General features: G+C 46.7%; 1 protein-coding gene across 4 annotated transcripts in view; it reads left to right on the top strand.

Annotated features, from left to right (window-relative positions):
• The window catches only part of LOC119181259 (uncharacterized), a 280,549-nt gene that overhangs the window by 213,704 nt on the left and 49,042 nt on the right, over positions 1 to 17,803 (top strand). Inside the window, exon 1 of one of the 4 annotated variants that reach the window (XM_075875402.1) lies at positions 12,158 to 12,178. The exons of 2 other annotated variants lie outside the window; for them this stretch is intronic. The gene's annotated coding sequence lies outside the window, so the exon portion shown is untranslated. Of the gene's footprint in view, positions 1 to 12,157; positions 12,179 to 15,793; positions 16,255 to 17,803 lie in introns of those variants that run through there. One more of the 4 variants, XM_075875400.1, reaches the window with a different exon arrangement.

Raw genomic sequence — 17,803 nt, 5'->3', positions numbered from 1 at the left:
ACAGTGGTATTCGAGCTTCTGTACTGATGTCTGCCAAGATGGCGGGCACCATCGCTCGCGACCGCACCCTTTTCAGCGACCTACTGCGAACGCATCCTTCGTCGTCAAAGTTGAATAGTACTGTGCACCGGGGAACATAATATCTTTTGATCAGTCATTTCAGGCTATTTGCGCTGAAGTTAATTTGGAATAGTTTGTGGCTGACACAATCGTTCCTACACAGTGTATTTTCTAGGCCAACGGCGTGTGTACAGCCAAGGCCAGTCGGTCATACAAGCCGATGAAAGGCAGCTGGACAAAGTTCAACACACACATGTATATACATTTTCTACTGGATATACTCTTCGTTTGTACAGTGCATTCTAGGCGGCGGAGGGCGACCGTAGCGTTATGACAGGCTGTGCTTTTCTCCGCGTCTGTATGCAGCTGGCTAGAAGACAAACACGATCAAAATTACTCTATGTAACATTCAGGGGCGCTGCTGGTCTGCGCTTCTACGGAATGCCTGGGCTTCCGTGGTTTGGGTTTAGCCTAATGCGTTGTGAGCGAAGAGCACTAAATAAGCCTGTCATTGTTATGATCAAAATTTAATCGTTTGTTTGTTCGAAGTTCATTACAGCGTTATATCGCATGTCTAGCTCGAAAGGCAGCCGCCTCTGAGGAATGCTCAGGCATTCTGACCGAGAAGGGAGGGGTAGGGAATTGACCCCCTCTCCCCAAAGGATGGTTATGAGCTCCCCCCCCCCCCCCTCACTTTCCCCGCATTTCCTCTGGCAATTATCTCAGGTGAATTTCACTGGGATTCGTAGTGGTTGACTTGCGTTTGGTGCTGCAATTCTACAAATGCTTGGGCGCTCCATCGACTCAGCTTCGAAGGGCAACGACACCTAGAACGCCAGCAAAGGCAAAGCCCCACGTCGGGGTGTCACCCTTGACTGCAATGTACTTTTCAAGCAAAGTGCTTACACCTATGCGTACACACCTGATTAGTGCGTTGACAAGTACATTCAGGTGCTGCTGTCTGTTGTAGCCTCAGCAATGTGAATGTGGGATTCACTATAGTGTCCCAAACTGCAGTTTACCGCAATGTTCTTCAAACAGGACACTCATCAAACCTCCGTGCAAGCATCTATGCGGTTTAAGTCGCTGTAGACAACACGATTCTCGATGTCACGTTCGCCCCAGTTATACAGATCTCCTCTGTACCCACATCAAGTACGCGCTGTTGATTCGGCTGAGTTGTACACCAACAGACCGTGTTCGGTGGGTCATCTCCGCCGTATAGGTGCGAATCGTCCCCGATGCCGTGCAAGGGGCGGCGCTATCGGAGATTTCGAAACGCGCTTGCCATGCAGGGGCGCCCTGTGGCACCAGGGGGAAACAAAGGATCGATCTCTGGTGTCTCACCCAATCTTTTCTAGCGCCGACTGTTATGTGACCCCGTGACAGCACCTCGAGAACGCAGCGCCCCCTGGCGTATGGGACCGTTTGCAGGTCGAGCCATCTATCATCCACTTCCCAGTACTTATTGGATCTTCGACGGCTGTGCACAACCCATCCTCTGCCGCGGGCCGACTTGTCCGGCAGTACACGTTCGTCTTTTTCTTTCTTTTTGGTTTCGTTTTCTTTCGGCGGGAATGCGTGCGTACCTGTTCGTTGCTTGGTGAAAGTTGCGTGACGTAACAGGAAGCGACCGGAGATGACACGTGAACGAGCTTTTGATGTGGAGGTCGTTTGTGTTGTTGGTGTTGATTTTGATGCCGTTGTTTGACCTGGTTTTTTTTTGTCTGTTTTGTTTCGCGTTCATTCCGCGCTGTGCGCGCCTTTGTAGATTCATGTTAGCAATGAAGGAAGCTATAACGACCGTGCAACGAATGCGATGTGTAGCAACACGACAAACACGTCATCGCCGAAAGGTAGGGAGGCAGCATGTATTTATTAAGAATCAAAGGAGTGATTGACATTACGGTTGCTGGAGTGTGCGAGTGAGTGTGTGAGTGAGTGATTTGCGTACTTAAGAGAAAGAGAAAGAAAAATAGGAGCGTTTTTGGGCAAGTCGTATGTGATTTTGTTGGTAACAACTTTATCAATAAAAAAAAAACCATGAGACCACAGAAAAGATACAGCGATGGTGTGTTAGTCCAGTATATAATTAACAGCCTACAACAAAAAAGATCTCGAGAGACGGTATAGCCAACAGAATGTGTGTGCAAATATTATTTATTTATTTATTTATTTATTTATTTATTTATTTATTTATTTAAGAAGTACCGCTGTTACCACAGACAAAAAAGGCGAGGAGCGGAACAATAAACAAATATGTACCCTTAAAACGTTGCAGTAACAATCAAATACACATCAGCAAATCATGCAGCCAAGCAGTCCGTTTTACTAATATATGATTTTGCATACTAATTTTGCGAACATGTTGACAAAAACCCCATAAAGGAAGCACAGGTGTTGTCGTTATTTAGGGGCCGCTGAATGACTCCTAAACGTAAAAAAAAAAAAAAATGTGCGCATTTGTAAAGGCCCTGTACTGCAATAGAGGTGGGCGCATAAAGAGGTACGACCGCGTAATGTCTTCCTTAAACCCATTTTTTTTCTTCTCATTTTCGCGCAGTGATGACAAACGTGAAAATATTTTTTATTGGGTATCATTCATTCATGAGTGCTGTAGCAAGGTATTCAGCGTCAGTGAGCATATAGCTTCATCTTTTCCCCGCGCTTTCGAAGCGAACGTTATTGCTACGGTTATTTACGACTGGGGCTTTACAAAAGAGCAGCTATTTTGGGCTGGTTCGTAATGCATTTTTGAAAGAGAGAGAAATAAACGTATATTTAGAAACAGTGTTCCGAGTGAGGCCCGAAAGAAGTATAATGTTTTTAGTGCGCAGGGAACGTTCTTTTTTAAACTTTTCCCTGCGGACTAAAAAAGTATCTTTCTTTCAAGAACTTGCGAAAGAGAGTGCGAGAAAAAAATCAAATAACAAATGGGACTCAACACACTCTTGGCGACTTCGATAAGCGTGTCGTTTACGCGATCTCTCAATGCGGTGGTCTTCGAGTATGTGCTCGAGTAGAACACCTAAAGGAACACTTTGTGTATCAGTGATTGGCACGCCCGCGATTGCAGGATAGTGTCATTTAATCTACCCTTGATGAACTTATTACGTGATCAGACGACTGGTGGCTACAATGACCGGAAGTTACCACAATGGTCGAGCATGACGTTAGAAATTTCGACATAATGTACGGCATCACAAAGGAATAAAGAGGGGGAAAAAAGGTGTACGTATACCCCAGCATGTGTCTCGGGTCTAGCTATCTTTTCCCGCTTTTGTTACTACTAAACTAGTGCGCAGTGTTTTAGAATAACCAGGAAATTTTTCTTAAAGTGGGTCGCAAACTTCCCGCATTGCCGGCCTACGTTGGACTATATATTTTTAAATACGTGACTTCACGATGGACGTACGGCCGCTCTATAGAGGGTCACATCATGAATATACGATGTCGCTGCCGCCTATATTTTGCTGCATTATTTTATTTTTTAGTCCTTGTGTGAAAGAGACATACGATAGTACTGAGCAACGAGCGCGTGCTGTACGAATGTTGCTTCTTGGGAATGTCCGCAAAGCTGGATACAGCTGTTGCAGGGGAATGATATCTTGTGCTGAAGACGCATATATTTGTTACGCGATGAGATTTAGACATTTTTTATTTTATTCTCTAATGTCGAGGGTTTAACGTGCGGATTTCACGATATGGTTATGAGGATGGTCTTAGCGGGGGGCTTCGGAAATTTCGACTTCCCGCGGTTCTTCAGCAAGCATTGCCTTCGCACAATGCACGGTCCACTCTAGCATGTCGCATTTATCTAAATGCGACCGTCGCGGCCGAGATCCAGCCCGCAAACTTTCGGTTTAGCAGCCAGTACCGCTACACCACACCGGCGGACAATTTTCGTCTATTTTGTATGTCTGTGTGTGTCTTACATCATATAGGTTAGTGCAGGTTTTTTTTCCTTCATTTTTTTTCAGTTTTCCTTGCCCGCACTTGTCATAACATTCCAGTGATGCTTCTCTCTCTTGCCCTCTTTCACGCAATCTTTACAGTTGAGCGCAAGGGTCCCGTACGCAAGGTCATCTATGCGCGTGCCTTTAGTCCCATAGAAAGTCATCACTCCGAACAACTTTCTCGCCTGGTCAATGCAACCATAACCGACGCTTCCATCACTGCTAGCGACGTGTCCCGCCCCTGTTCCTGCGTCGGTAATGCGTTTCATAACCCCGCGGGGTAGTAACCGACGTGACCAGCTTTTCAGGGTTAACTATACCATCTTCTGACCCGAGCACGACCGCCGGGGTCTGTTGTGCGTGCCGTCTTGCCCCTTCTGCTCTGCGACTGCGCACTTCGCCCTCTTTCGGCGTTTCGCGAAGGTCGCACCACCGCGTTAGGCTCCCTCTGCTCGTGGTTGATTTGCGATGTCCGTCGCGGGTTCGAATCCCGGCTGCGGGGGCTGCATTTCCGATGGAGGCGGAAATGCTGTAGGCCCGTGTGCCCAGATTTGGGTGCACGTTAAAGAACCCCAGGTAGTCGGAATTTCTGGAGCCCTCAACTACGGTGTCTCTCGTAATCATATGGTGGTTTTGGGACGTTAAACTCAATATATCAATCAATCAATCAATCAATCAACCAATCAATCAATGATTCGCGATGACTGTGGTCGTTGTGTGCGACGTGCGTGTGTGCGGACCTGCGTGTTCTCCTCGTCTCCGTATGGTACACACGCGTGAGCGTGGATGTCCAGTGCCAGTCCTTTCGGATGTGTACGTGACATACACCCCTTTACTCGCCGTGCCGCCTACGGCCAATATCGAACGAGCTGTGGGCGCATATGCGCCCCAACAAAATATAGATGACCGTGCGTGTGGTAAACATTCGAGACGCCCGGAATGTCTGTTTCAAAGACAGCCGCGTGCGTATACGACGCGATGCCGTGCGACTATAGCTGACCTTTGCGCAGCCGCAGACTGCTGGGGTTTTTGTTATTGCGTTCACGTCATCTGGTACACAGTGATTTAAACAAAAAGTCGTGTTATTTGCGCACTCTGCGCGTTTTTTTTTTCTTTTCGATGTACTGGGTAGACAGTTATCCCATGCCGTGCTGTCCTGTTGTCGTTCTTCAACCCCCCATTTCCCCCGTGTCTCTTATCAGGTAACAAACACAACCTTGTTGGGCTTCTCGGCATCCTCTTCTGTCGTTCTCTGCGTGTATCGCGCTGATGATAGTTTTTACTGCAACCTCCTGACATGTCACGAGCGGACGCTGGACTGGGGGGTGGGGGTGGGGGGTAGTGATTTTAAAATAGGAAAGAAAAAGAGAAAAGTGAGCGCCACAACTGTCTGCACGTAAGTGCGACACCTCAGCTCACGAGGGAATGCGATAAGGAGGGATTAAAAAGGGATAGAGTGAGAAGTGAAGATAGAGAAAAGAAAAGAAAGATTAGGAGACTGTCGAAGAAGTGCGAGGACGGGGCACCGATCGGCGAGAGCAGGAGATCTAGGACAGATCTACGCTGAAGTCGGGAGATCGCGGTGGCACAACCGTTCGGTACGGAATTCAGCAAACGAGTAAAAAAAAAAAAGACAAAAAACACCCAGGACTTCGCCAAAATCACTTCGAGGTGGGCGTCCCAAAGTGCCGCAATGTTTTTCGTACACTGTACGTAATCCTAACACGGTAACGTTAAATAACGTGCGTACGGTAAGCTGTATATGGGCAACATACGTATTTGCGCATGCGCACTTCGATCCCGCTATCACGCTAAGCCGCGGTAAACTATATAAGTCGTCCATTTTCGTAAATGCTTTGCGGATCATCGCGTAGCTTATAACGAATCACCGCCCAAGCACTCCGAACAGATGGTTGACCAATGAAATTGAAACATGCAAGCGGTAGATGATCGCAGGTGCAGCCAAAGAGTTACTCGAGAAACTCGAGCCGCTCTATAGTTTCAAGTTCTAACTGCTGCGCGCGAACTGGGCGGGTGCCCCGCCGCGGTGATCTAATGGCTAAGGTACTCGGCCGCTGACCCGCAGGTCGCGGGCTCGAATCCTGGCGGCGGCGGCTGCATTTCCAATGGAGGCGGAAACGTTGTAGGCCCGTGTGCTCCGATTTGGGTGCACGTTAAAGAACCCCAGGTGGTTGAAATTTCCGGAGCCCTCCACTACGGCGTCTCTCATAATCATATGGTGGTTTTGGGACGTTAAACCCCGCATATCGATCAATCATCAATCAGTCGAACTGGACGGGCATGGTAGTGACGGGATGAATGACGTCACTGACGGCGCAGCCAGTGAAGACCATTCTCGAAACACGAGACGAACAGTTTTTCGTTTCGCCTACCCGTATACAGCTTTTGCTGTAACACTCACAAGGTCTCTTATGCAATTGTCCTATGACGGCTTGAAGGCGAAAGCCACCTTTTATTCTAAGTCGATGTAGTGGTCGTCTCCCGCCCCGTCACCGAAAACTTCGTGCACGTTACCCAGTTTTTGCACTCCCTCCGTGATCTGTAACCAAGTGATCACGTCGTACGATGACGTCATTAGGTCGCGTCACGATATGCGAAGGCAGCGATGCCACTACAACGGCGAAACACGTCACAAATTCTGGCTTTCTGTGGCGTCATGTTGACGTCATATGGCGACTTAAGCGCGTCATTTTTTTTACTTTGTCCGTGTTGAAGACTCGGGCGATTAATTTTCGTGTTTGATTCGGCACCTGCGGCTCTCGCCTTAATTTAATCTCTATGTCGCGAAACTTGCGATGTTGGTCAAATGAACGCAACGCGAAAGAAAGAAAACAAAAACAAATAACTAGTACATCGGCCAATAGCTGTCTGATTCAGCGACGAGAACGACCCATGTATACGTATGCGGACCACGTTATCCTCCTCGGTCATGCGTTATACGTACAGGCGCCTGTAGGAGCACCTCGCGGGACACATCAATAACGCACATAAAAAAAAGGCGGGGGGAGAGGGGAAGCGGCTGACCACGTATACAAGGCAGCTCGCTGTCCGAGCCAGTCACCGCATTACTGTTCCTGTCACGCGCGACACGCACACACACACCGCAACTCGGAACTCTGCAACTGGAGGGCGCTGCATGCAACGACCGCTCGGGTGTTCCAGAATCGAACGTCACGGCTGTTGTTGTTTTTCTTTTTTTTTGTTCTCCTGTTGTTTTTTCACCGTCTTACCGTTTCTCCACTCATCCACGTTGCTCGAACCACGAATACGCCTCTGTATACGCGTGCTGCAACCGTGTGCGGAGCTGGCGGTGTTGAAGGATTTGCGAGTCCGCGCTGACGGCTTGGCCCGCGCGTGAATACCGCGAAGAAAAGGTTCCGCCAGGGTTCGCGCCCCGGGCTGTAAATGAGATAAATAGGTGCTCGCCGTATTTTCTAGTGACGCTATAGCATATGCGGTACATGCATGCAGCACCGTCTATAGTGTAGTCGTTCGCATACCGTATATGCAACGTGTTCGTTAACGCCTTCGAACACGTTAACGCCTTCGCCGGCCGGATGCGCGTAGCCTGTTTGGGGGCCCGTTTGCAAACCAAATTATGTCTCGACACCGTTCGTGCGTATACGTCATGTTACGTGGGCGTCGGGAACGAATCCGCTTGCCGCTCTCGTTGTCGCTCGCTTGCTTTCTTTAGTCCGCCTATGGTGGTGTGTAGCGGATATGTGGTACTCGGCTGCTGACCCCAAAGTCGCCGGTTCGATCCCCGTCGCGCCGGTCCCATTTCGATGGAGGCGAAAATGGTAGCAACCCGTGTACCGGGCGATCTCGATGCGTGCACGTTTATAAGGAACGCCAGCCCTTAAATTGGCGATAAATTGGCCTTTGCGGCATTAAAAACCCACTCGTCGTCGTCGTCGTCATCAGGAACACCAGGTGGTCGAAATTTCCGGAAACCTTTCACGACGGCGTCTTTCGTATAATCGTATCCTAGTTTTTGGAACGTAAAACCCGGTATATTGTGGGCTATTTTCGCTTACCTCTTTCTCACCTTTGCATGATCATAAAATCACCATCATCGTTGTTTTTTTTTTTTTGTCCTCATTGACAGGGTGTGTCGTCATCATCGGCATCGTGAGGGTGCGTATGCTATGCCCGTTCGTTTTCGCAAGGTCTTGCGGCGAATAAACACCGTCGCAACCAAGATGTTATTATTATTATTATTATTATTATTATTATTATTATTATTATTATTATTATTATTATTAGTAGTAGTAGTAGTAGTAGTAGTAGTAGTAGTAGTAGTAGTAGTAGTAGTAGTAGTAGTAGTATTGCTCGACCTCAGTCTCATGATTGAGTGACGTGCTCTCTCAAGGACTCTTCCTGTATACCTATATCTGAGTCCACCTCCGTTTTCGTGAATGCATCCTCCTTTTCCACTTCTCAAATGCGACGGCCTTCTTTTTCTCTTCTGCGGACCGTTCGTGTACACTTTTTTTTTCCTCAAAGAGCGCTCGCTTTCGCCTTCGGGTAAATGCGCGATGCTTTCAAAGGAGAGCCTTCAGCGAGGAAGCAAGCAAACAAAGAACGGGAATATGAGGAAGAAAAGATCAAGTGGCGTGTCATATCGTAAAGATGTCGTCCTCCAAAAAGAACTCTACGTGCGCCCCCCCCCCCCCCCCCCCGCGCTTTTTTTAGGTATGGGACGACTCAGTGTCGCGAAGAAGGCAGAGGGGGAGTGAAGACGTCCAAGAAAAAAAGAGCTCATCCTATATAGACGGGAATGCCTGAAACAGCGCCCAAGAAAAGTTTTCCGAGACGGACAACGCGGTGTGGGCATTCGTGGCTGTCGTCCCGCGGGACCCATTGAGACTTTCAACCCGTACCTTTTTTTTTTTCTTTTTCTTTTTTATGAGAAAGCAAATCTCAAGACGACCTTTGTCGTATAGTCCGAGTTGGGTGCGACGGGCTGTTGCTACGTGCTTTGGGGACAGCAAAATGTGTGAAGGAAACGAATTTGTCTGCTAAATTACTCTGGGGGAAGGAGGAACGGGCAACAGAATGATTAAGAAACGAGCAAGACTGAAAGACGAGTAATGCGATGGAACATGCAATTGCCTTCGTCGCTCAATCACGGGCGGCAACAGAGCTTGGATACCTTCAAAAAAAGAGAAGCAGGTTTCATATGACCCGTGGTCCTGAATACTGTCAAGGCCATCTTCTTATAGTATTGTTTTTAAGGCGATAAGGCGAAAGCCTTACGTTTCTGTCTGTCGTGGCGACACGAAAAATATTAAAGGCGTTTGTAAAGAATGGCGCCGTTCCTTACGCACGTATACATCGGCCGCTTTATACTTCAACCAACGTTAAAAAAGACGGCGAGAAGGACAAAAGAAAAAAACAAAAGCTCCACATCGCGTTTTTTTGCGGCCTTATTAGCTTGCGCTAGAGCGTAGACTCGGTGGTTGTTAATTACTTTCCGCCCCGGCGAGAAGAGATCGCCCGTTTTTAATCTCTCTTATGTTTCCATTTTCTGTCAACAGCTTCAGCAATTTCACGGTCAGCTTCGTATTTTCTCTTTTTTGTTTTTTTTTTTGTTTTTATTTTTGGTGGCCACCTGCTCGACTCCCGTCGCTGCAAGTAGGGGTGAAAAAAAGCCGACTGATATATCGCTCTTAAAACTTGATATGTCACGGCGTATATACTGGTAAAGCCTGGAAGCCGTTTTAAAACATCTTAAAACTTCCGTCGTGCTCTTGCTAAAACCTGCAGGGGAAAGGATTTTTCGAGATGCGGCATTCTTTCAGAGCCACGCCGCAGCTGCTACTGAAATAATTTGAGACTTAGAATACGGTCGTAAAAAACAAAACAAAAAAAGAAAAACAAGTGGTTATAAACTTTCACAGTTTATTCATTAAGACCAGAGATTCTAACGAGAGCTGCAGAATCTCCGAAAGTAGGCGCGATAACTTGAAGTATTATATGGACCACAGTTTTCGAAACTCGCCATGAGATTTGAGATTTGGTTTATTTCACCATAAACGATACATACTAATATATACATGGTCAGTATAGCAGGGTAAAAGCTGCAATATGTGCAGCTTCACAAGCCCCGCCACCCCGACACAATGGCAGCGACGTGCGGTACAGAGAGAGGTTTACTTAAGGCAAACATTTCAACTCGCACTGCAAAGATCACTACAAACACTCAAGAAACGTTTTTATGGGAAAGCTAAACATTTATCGAAATTATACTTAAAATATAATTTTTAGGCACTGCACGTGGAGTATCGCTTGTTAACTTGAGCTTATTTATATAGTGCAGTGGGTAGGCAAAATATTAGTAGCTGTTACCCATAGTTTGTACGAGACTGTGGAGCGTACCGGTGGAGCGCTTGGTTATCTTTATGATTGGTGGGTGGATAATTAGCTTCATCGCAATTACGACATCCATGATTCTGCATATTTATCTTTATTTAAGAAGGGGAAAAGGCAAGTTGCAAGGACAGATGTGCTGGGGCTGACGTTTTGACAAGCGGACTTGAATTTTTCAGGGCATTTACTGATAGACGTGTGTTCGGAATCAGTTGTATATCCTTAGAAAAGATAAGCCCACTACTTGTCGAAAGGTCAGCTCCGGCATCTACCTCTGTTAACGAATTTCTGATATTCGGTTCTTTATAGTGTGTGTGACAAATAAACCTCGCTACAACGGACGTTAATATAATGAAACGCTCCTTATCATGAAGTGTTTCACTTTTCAATACTTCGCGCGCATCAAACCCTATATCATGTAAGGATGTAATGTGCTGGTTTTTCCGATTTTGTCGTATTGATGTCAAGATGTATAGTATACGCAGGTAAGGCCACCTGGAGAAAGAGATCTAGAGCCCTTTTTAAGCTTGATTCGTTGTGTGGATTCCTATTTCCAATAGTCGCTTAATGTGTCGCTTATCACATGCTAACTGTACGTGGTAAGGGACGGTTGTTGCGCTTTCGATTGAAAGATGGTTTCGTTTGTACGCACTCAGGGTTTTGATTGGTTGCACCATGAAACATTGATCGCCTTCGTGGCCTCTTTTGGTTTGCGAGTAAACTATAAGCTTACGCGTTCTCGTCTCTCCGCGGCCATTCCTCGTTCATTACTTTTCGTTAAATCTACCTTGCTCGGTCGGCTCTCTTTATTCGCTGAATGCTTTGCCGCTTTTCAGAGTGCGTGCCCCAGCACGCTTCTACTTCCTCGGGGCATTCATTCGTTCTCGTTAGTGCCACCCACGCCACACTTTCCCCCCCATTTCTGTCGTTCGCTGAAATCGTTTTCTTATTCGTACATAGAGAGATGGATGGATGAACCGTCCCCTCTTTTTTTTCTCTTCCTCACCCGGTATGCCTGAAGCTTTCACGAGCGCTTTCCTTGTGTTCTTTCTTCTTTCTCATTTCGGCCTTATCTCTTTCACTTATTTCGACCTCGGGGCTCCGGAACCCGGGTTTTACGGCTCTCTCTTTCACTTTCTCTTTCATTCTCTCTCTTTCTCGTCCATCGTGGTTATCCCACTTTCCCGCGGTGAAACACCTGCTCTCTTCAGCCGCCTATTTGCGAAACGCTGCGAACGGGCTTTTGGAGCGAAGTGCAAGACAGCACCGATGCGGGAAAGGGGAGGGAGATGGAGGCGTTGAGCGTCCTCAAACGGAAAGGAGAAATGAGTGAGGGTTATCTTCACCCTCCGCGTCACAGGAGAGGAGGAGTCTTTTGAGCTTCTACGAAGCGAGGCGCCAACGCTCGAAGGACTGTCGTCGGCCGTCCTCCCCTTCCACCCGGAGAGTAATGAGAGAGAGAAGGCGTAGGGCAGCTCGCGAGCCGGCGCTAGGACCCGGAGAGTTCTTTCCGTTTTTGTCGGTGTTCGAACGCTGGTCGCTCTCTCGCCGGCCGCTCGGGGAGACCAAGGGAGGAGGAACGGACACCTGCTTTTCGAGACACGATGGATTTGTGCGATGGCGCGGTGGTTCGCGAAGTGCCCGCGTCGTCGGTCTGACATTCTGATATTGGTCGTCGGGACTTCGTCGTCGGAGCTGTCAAAGCTGCTGTGCGCGCGTCGCATGCCATCGTCCTCGCAGCGTCGTCTTCGGCGCGTACGCTCGAACGCGTGAGTGTGGCTTGGATTGGATTGGATAAACTTTTATTTGGTCCTCCAAAACACAGATCACTGTGTTGCGGGCAGCTCCCACGTGAGTGTGGCTTAGTCCATTCTTAACTGGAACATAAAAAGAAAGCGAATTCTTTTGTTTTTCTTTTGTTTTTCTTTCTTTGATGTTCACTGGCTGAGACTTAGATTGTGGGATTAGCTCTTTTTCTTTCTATGATATTCACCGGCTGTGACTTAGATTGTGGGATTAACTGGGTAATAATCTCGACCGCGTTTGATTTTTGTAATGCCCCAAACGAGACGCATGAATGCGCTTTGCGATCTGGTCGCCTCTATGTGCTTCTGTCTAAGCTGGTATCGAGGCCGCAACCTTGCGATTAATAAGAATAACGTCATAGCTGGTGAGCTGCTGCTGGAATTGCGGTACACTTGTCAGTGATGAACTGCTTCTTTGTATAGTTGAGTACAATTCATGACAGTTTTGTAATATCAGGTGCGAATTGAATACTTACTTTCGAAGGTCACACCGTTCCTGTGTGAAAATATTACCTCCGCCGCTTTTTCTTTCTTTTTTTTTTGCTGATACTTTCAAAGATCGTGTTTTATCAAATGACACGCACTCGAACATGCTGAAAAAGTTAAGGACGTGTTCCTAAACTTTTTAACGTGTTTGAGTGCTTACGACCGCTCGGAAGTTGGGGATTGTATAGGAACGTGTGTATGAAAACGTTGCTCAAACAGGTACACGCGCTTATTTATAGGCAACCGCAGCTGCCATCGTAGTCCTAATTGGCAGCATTTCTGGGCATTTGCGATGAGCTTTCGGGAAAACTGTGTGCTCAGAAAGTTTACATTTGTACTCAATGCCGCGATGAGCGCACCGATGTGGATTTTTTTTTTTTTTTGTCGTCGTAGTAGCGCATGCCAGTTGCTGACTATTAAGGAATAAGGATGTGACGCGCACACGAAACCGAGCAGATTATTTGTACACTTATGCTTTCCTGTGCATCTACGTTGCGCTATTTTCCGGTCGCGGCGTTTTCCGCCTGCTCTGCATCATTAGTCCGAGTGCACTCGAACCTGCGTAGGGATTGTTTACGTATAGAACCGTTGTCATACGATTCACGCCCGCTGCCACCAAAGGTTTCGTGCCTTCTCCGCTGCCACCAAAGGTTTCGTGCCTTCTCACGAGTTTAGACGTACGCCGTCTAAACTCGTGAGCCCATCAGTCCGTTCAATCACCAGCCGTCCAAAGCAACACATCAATCGCTTACCCTTAGCCTCTTCTTCTTCTTCTTCTTCTTCTTCTTCTTCTTCTTCTTCTTCTTCTTCTTCTTCTTCTTCTTCTTCTTCGTCTTCTTCGTCTTCTTCGTCTTCTTCTTCTTCTTCTTCGTCTTCTTCGTCTTCTTCTTCTTCTTCTTCGTCTTCTTCGTCTTCTTCGTCTTCTTCGTCTTCTTCGTCTTCTTCTTCTTCGTCTTCTTCGTCTTCTTCGTCTTCGTCTTCTTCGTCTTCGTCTTCTTCGTCTTCGTCTTCTTCTTCTTCGTCTTCGTCTTCTTCTTCTTCGTCTTCGTCTTCGTCTTCGTCTTCTTCTTCTTCGTCTTCGTCTTCGTCTTCTTCTTCTTCGTCTTCGTCTTCTTCGTCTTCGTCTTCTTCTTCTTCGTCTTATTCTTCTTCGTCTTATTCTTCTTCGTCTTCTTCGTCTTATTCTTATTCTTCGTCTTATTCTTATTCTTATTCTTCGTCTTATTCTTATTCTTATTCTTATTCTTCTTATTATTCGTCGTCGTCGTAGTAGTAGTAGGAGTAGTATTTTGACGTGTTATTGCCCGTATGCGCAATCTGTAGGGTTGCAGCGAGCCATTGGCTATGCCAGCGAAAGCATCTTCACGCGGAATATAATTCATTACTGAACGCAGCGTGTTCCGCTCTGTTTTGTGAGCAGAGCGCGCCTTTCGATCTATGCCTAATTACAGGAATCCGTATCCAGGTAGCATCTGCAATCGACCGATCAAGGTCTTAAAAAAGTGATGGGTGCTCATTCCGACCTTGGCCGATAATTCAGCCGCTCATTGTTGCCAAGGGGCCGGGGACATGTGTACTGAATACTTCTGAACTTCCCTTTTGTTATTGACGGATCGAATCGAGACTTCACACAAATGCTTGAACGCGATTCGGTGCGCATTGATTCGTTGTGAGCAGGCCGAGTCTTCTGAGTGCCTTCTGAGCTTTCTCTCCAAAGCTTCTTTGCCTTGTCTTCGCTACTATTTCTTCACGTCGACTCAAACGGGTGACACCTTGGATCGCGATCGAGCAAGTTTTGGGGCGTTTCTTCTCGGTTGAAATTGGCTCACATCTTGAATAACTTAAAAAAATTGGTCTCGTTTGTGACTCTGTAATTGGTAGAGTTTGACGCGGGTGAAACCTGGGCGCGTCTTACTTGTCTAATTCAAACGTCACGGTGTCTTGGCAGCGCTGATTTACCTAACAGTTTCTTAATACCGCACCGTCGTGGTTGGGACGTCGCTTTTTATATGTTCCAGTTTCATATGTGTTCCAGTAACGAAGATTCCTTTTTTTTTGTGCTTCTAGTATGAACATTTATCCCTAAATATGATTTCTTTACACTCTTGTAATAGTCCTCCAAAAAGGCTGACGCTATCAATAAATGAAATGAACACAAGAACTGGTTAAACAATCGTTGGGGTTTCAGTCACGACATCGTTGCGCAGGGCTCCGGAAATTTCGACCGCCCGGATTTCGACCGCCCATGCCTAACTCTAGTCACACAAGCCTCTATAGCTTATTTCTATCGAGATGCGACCACAGCGTCCGGGATTCGATCCCGCGACCTGAGGGTCAACAGTCGGGCACCGTACACACCAGACTGCGGTTGCAAGGCCCACGTGGACTACTTATATCACCTGGTCACATTATACTGAACACAATGAAATACTCGCGCGGCCAAAGGATTTCAAAGAGCTACGTTCCGACCACGACGGTATGGTAATACTGTACGGTTAACAGGCTCTACTGAAACACTCTCTTGTATTTGATGAGGCATGCTTCACAACTTGCAAGTATACCAATGAAATTAGTTGGGGTTTACCGTCCCAAACCAAACACATGAATGTGAGACGCCGTAGTGGAGGGCCCCTTAAATTTCGACCACCTGGAGTTCTTTAACGTGCGCTGAAATTTAAGCGCATGTGAGCCTCAAGCATTTTTCGTCTCCGCCAAAAATGCAGCCGCTATTCGATAAACAATTACATCGGGTCAGTTGGTATGAATCCACCTAGGTAGGAAGCGCAGCAACTTACACGCGGAATAAGCGCTTGTGTTGTTGTGTGTTCCGTGTATATGTTGCTGCGCTTCTTACCAAGACGGTATTCGATCCCGTGACCTGCGGGCCAGCAGCCGAGTTCCTTAGCCACTATAGACCACAGCGGCGGGTACTACTTGCAAGTGAATCAATCTGCAGCTGTTTTCTGCTTCTGAGAACTTGCCCGCTAAACGTGTTCACTCAAAGAAGGTTTCTAATGGCACCAAGGTAAACCCGCATAGTTAGAAAGAAAGAAAGAAAGAAAGAGAAAGAAAGAAAGAGAAAGAAAGAAACAAAGAAAGAAAGAAAGAAAAAAAGAAAGAAAGAAAGAAAGAAAAAGGTCTGTCATATAACCTGGCTCGTAATCTTTATTGCCGCAGCGGTTCTGTCTGGCGATGCGTGCCCACCGTTTCGTGTACGGTCGTTTTCTTTTACAACTCTGGCCGCCCGCCGCTACAGCTTCCAGCCGGACGGATGGACGAACGAGCTGGAGACCCTCGTTGACCGTTGCTTGCTTTCGGGCGAAAACGTGATCCCGGAACTAGAAGAATCTCGCGCCCGGAGGAGCTCGTTGAGCGCGTCAGATGCTGCTGCTGCTCGTCCCAGCTCCTTCACGACCGCCCTAGTTATTACTATCGTTCTAGTTACACCTCGACGCTCGGGTGTTGACGACGAGGCAAAGACGTTCGTCGAAAGCGAAAGGAAAACGGAAAGAGACGACGTTGTGTACCCGAAGTTATCGTCCAGACACCCCCGTGTGAGTTTGTCGTCACATTTTTTTTTTTTTTCCCTGACGCGCAGTGTATCTGTATGGCGTGTGTGATCGTGAGCCTGATTTCCCCGTGCTCCACTTTCCGAACGCTGCGTCTCGGTATTTCACGTTCCTTTCGTGAGTGTTCGCGGACGCTAACGTTAAACGGTAACTCAGCTCGGGCAGATATTTTCATTCAGAAATCCATCGTTATGAATTTCTACATCACAGCTTAATTACGAGTGGAGAAAAAAAAAAGAAGTTCCAAGTTCCATTTTTAAATTTCGCGCCGAAATTCAGGCGTGTGAACGTCACCGTGACGTAATGAACTTCGAAGTCGTTTTGCGTAGTTTGGCCCCACTACTTCGACGATAATGTTTTTAAACGTGGTAAGTTAAGGCTCTGTGTCTCTAAGAACATACTGCAAACGATTTGAAGCGATTTATGATTACGTAGGTACTAGCAAACGGTGTACTAGCATACCTCTGACGTCACGGTGCTCTTTTAGGGGGCAACTTCAAAGCCGCGCCGCCTGTTACTTTCGCGCCTCTTCTATATTCTCAGGCGTCTTTTCGAGGTAAAAGTGGCATGCAAAAGAGAAGACCGCGAGGTCTTCGTGGCTTCGGTTCCTCGTCACTGGGACTCCCTTTGCATAATGAAGGAATACATTCGACTTATATTCACATTCAGCCTCACATTTACGATCATAGTGTTGGAAGAGCGGAAAGGACAAGGAACAATAAAAAAAATAAGCACAATTGGTGTAAATTAGCACGGAGCCCTCCGTTTTTGATTGCGTGTCGTCATCCGCGACCGTGTGTGGGTTTAAGAGTGTGTTTTTGCACGTATATTTATTAATTTCTGTTTAGTTGTAGTTTAATGTCCATGTGGGTTCACAGTGGGTCTGTTTTTTTTTTTTTTCATACGCTTGCTGAAATCCGGCAGGGAACAGACTTGCCAGTCAATGGCACCCGTCACCTCCAAATTGCGGCCTGTCACCGCATTTGTCGGAAATGCGTCCATCAATCGCAGCCCCATGCCCCCTTTGCCTTTCGTCCGGTCTCCGGTATAGAGTCATTAAAAAGTAAGAACTAGGGTGGAGAGAGGGTACAAGGGGGAAACACTGGCAGGAAGAAACCCAGTTTCCGAGGGGCGAACCGAAAGCAGGCGCAGGTAACCTGGTTTTTGTCCGGAGAATGATGCAGAAGTTCTGCTGCTCTGGATGGACGGGCTCTGCTATTCGTCGAACTCGTCAACTGTGGAATTTTTTTCCCGTTTGTATTGTTTATTGAATCTCGTCTCTTGTTATATATATATATATATATATATATATATATATATATATATATATATATATATATATATATATATATATATATATATATATATATATATATATATATATATATATATATATATATATATATATATATATATATATATATATATATATATATATATATATATATATATATATGTGTGTGTGTGTGTGTGTGTGTGTGTGTGTGTGTGTGTGTGTGTGTGTGTGTGTGTGTGTGTGTGTGTGTGTGTGTGT

The sequence above is a fragment of the Rhipicephalus microplus genome, chromosome 10 (genome assembly GCF_043290135.1).
Source record: "Rhipicephalus microplus isolate Deutch F79 chromosome 10, USDA_Rmic, whole genome shotgun sequence".
Classification (NCBI taxonomy): domain Eukaryota; kingdom Metazoa; phylum Arthropoda; class Arachnida; order Ixodida; family Ixodidae; genus Rhipicephalus; species Rhipicephalus microplus.
This window is presented reverse-complemented; position numbering and strand designations above follow the sequence as displayed.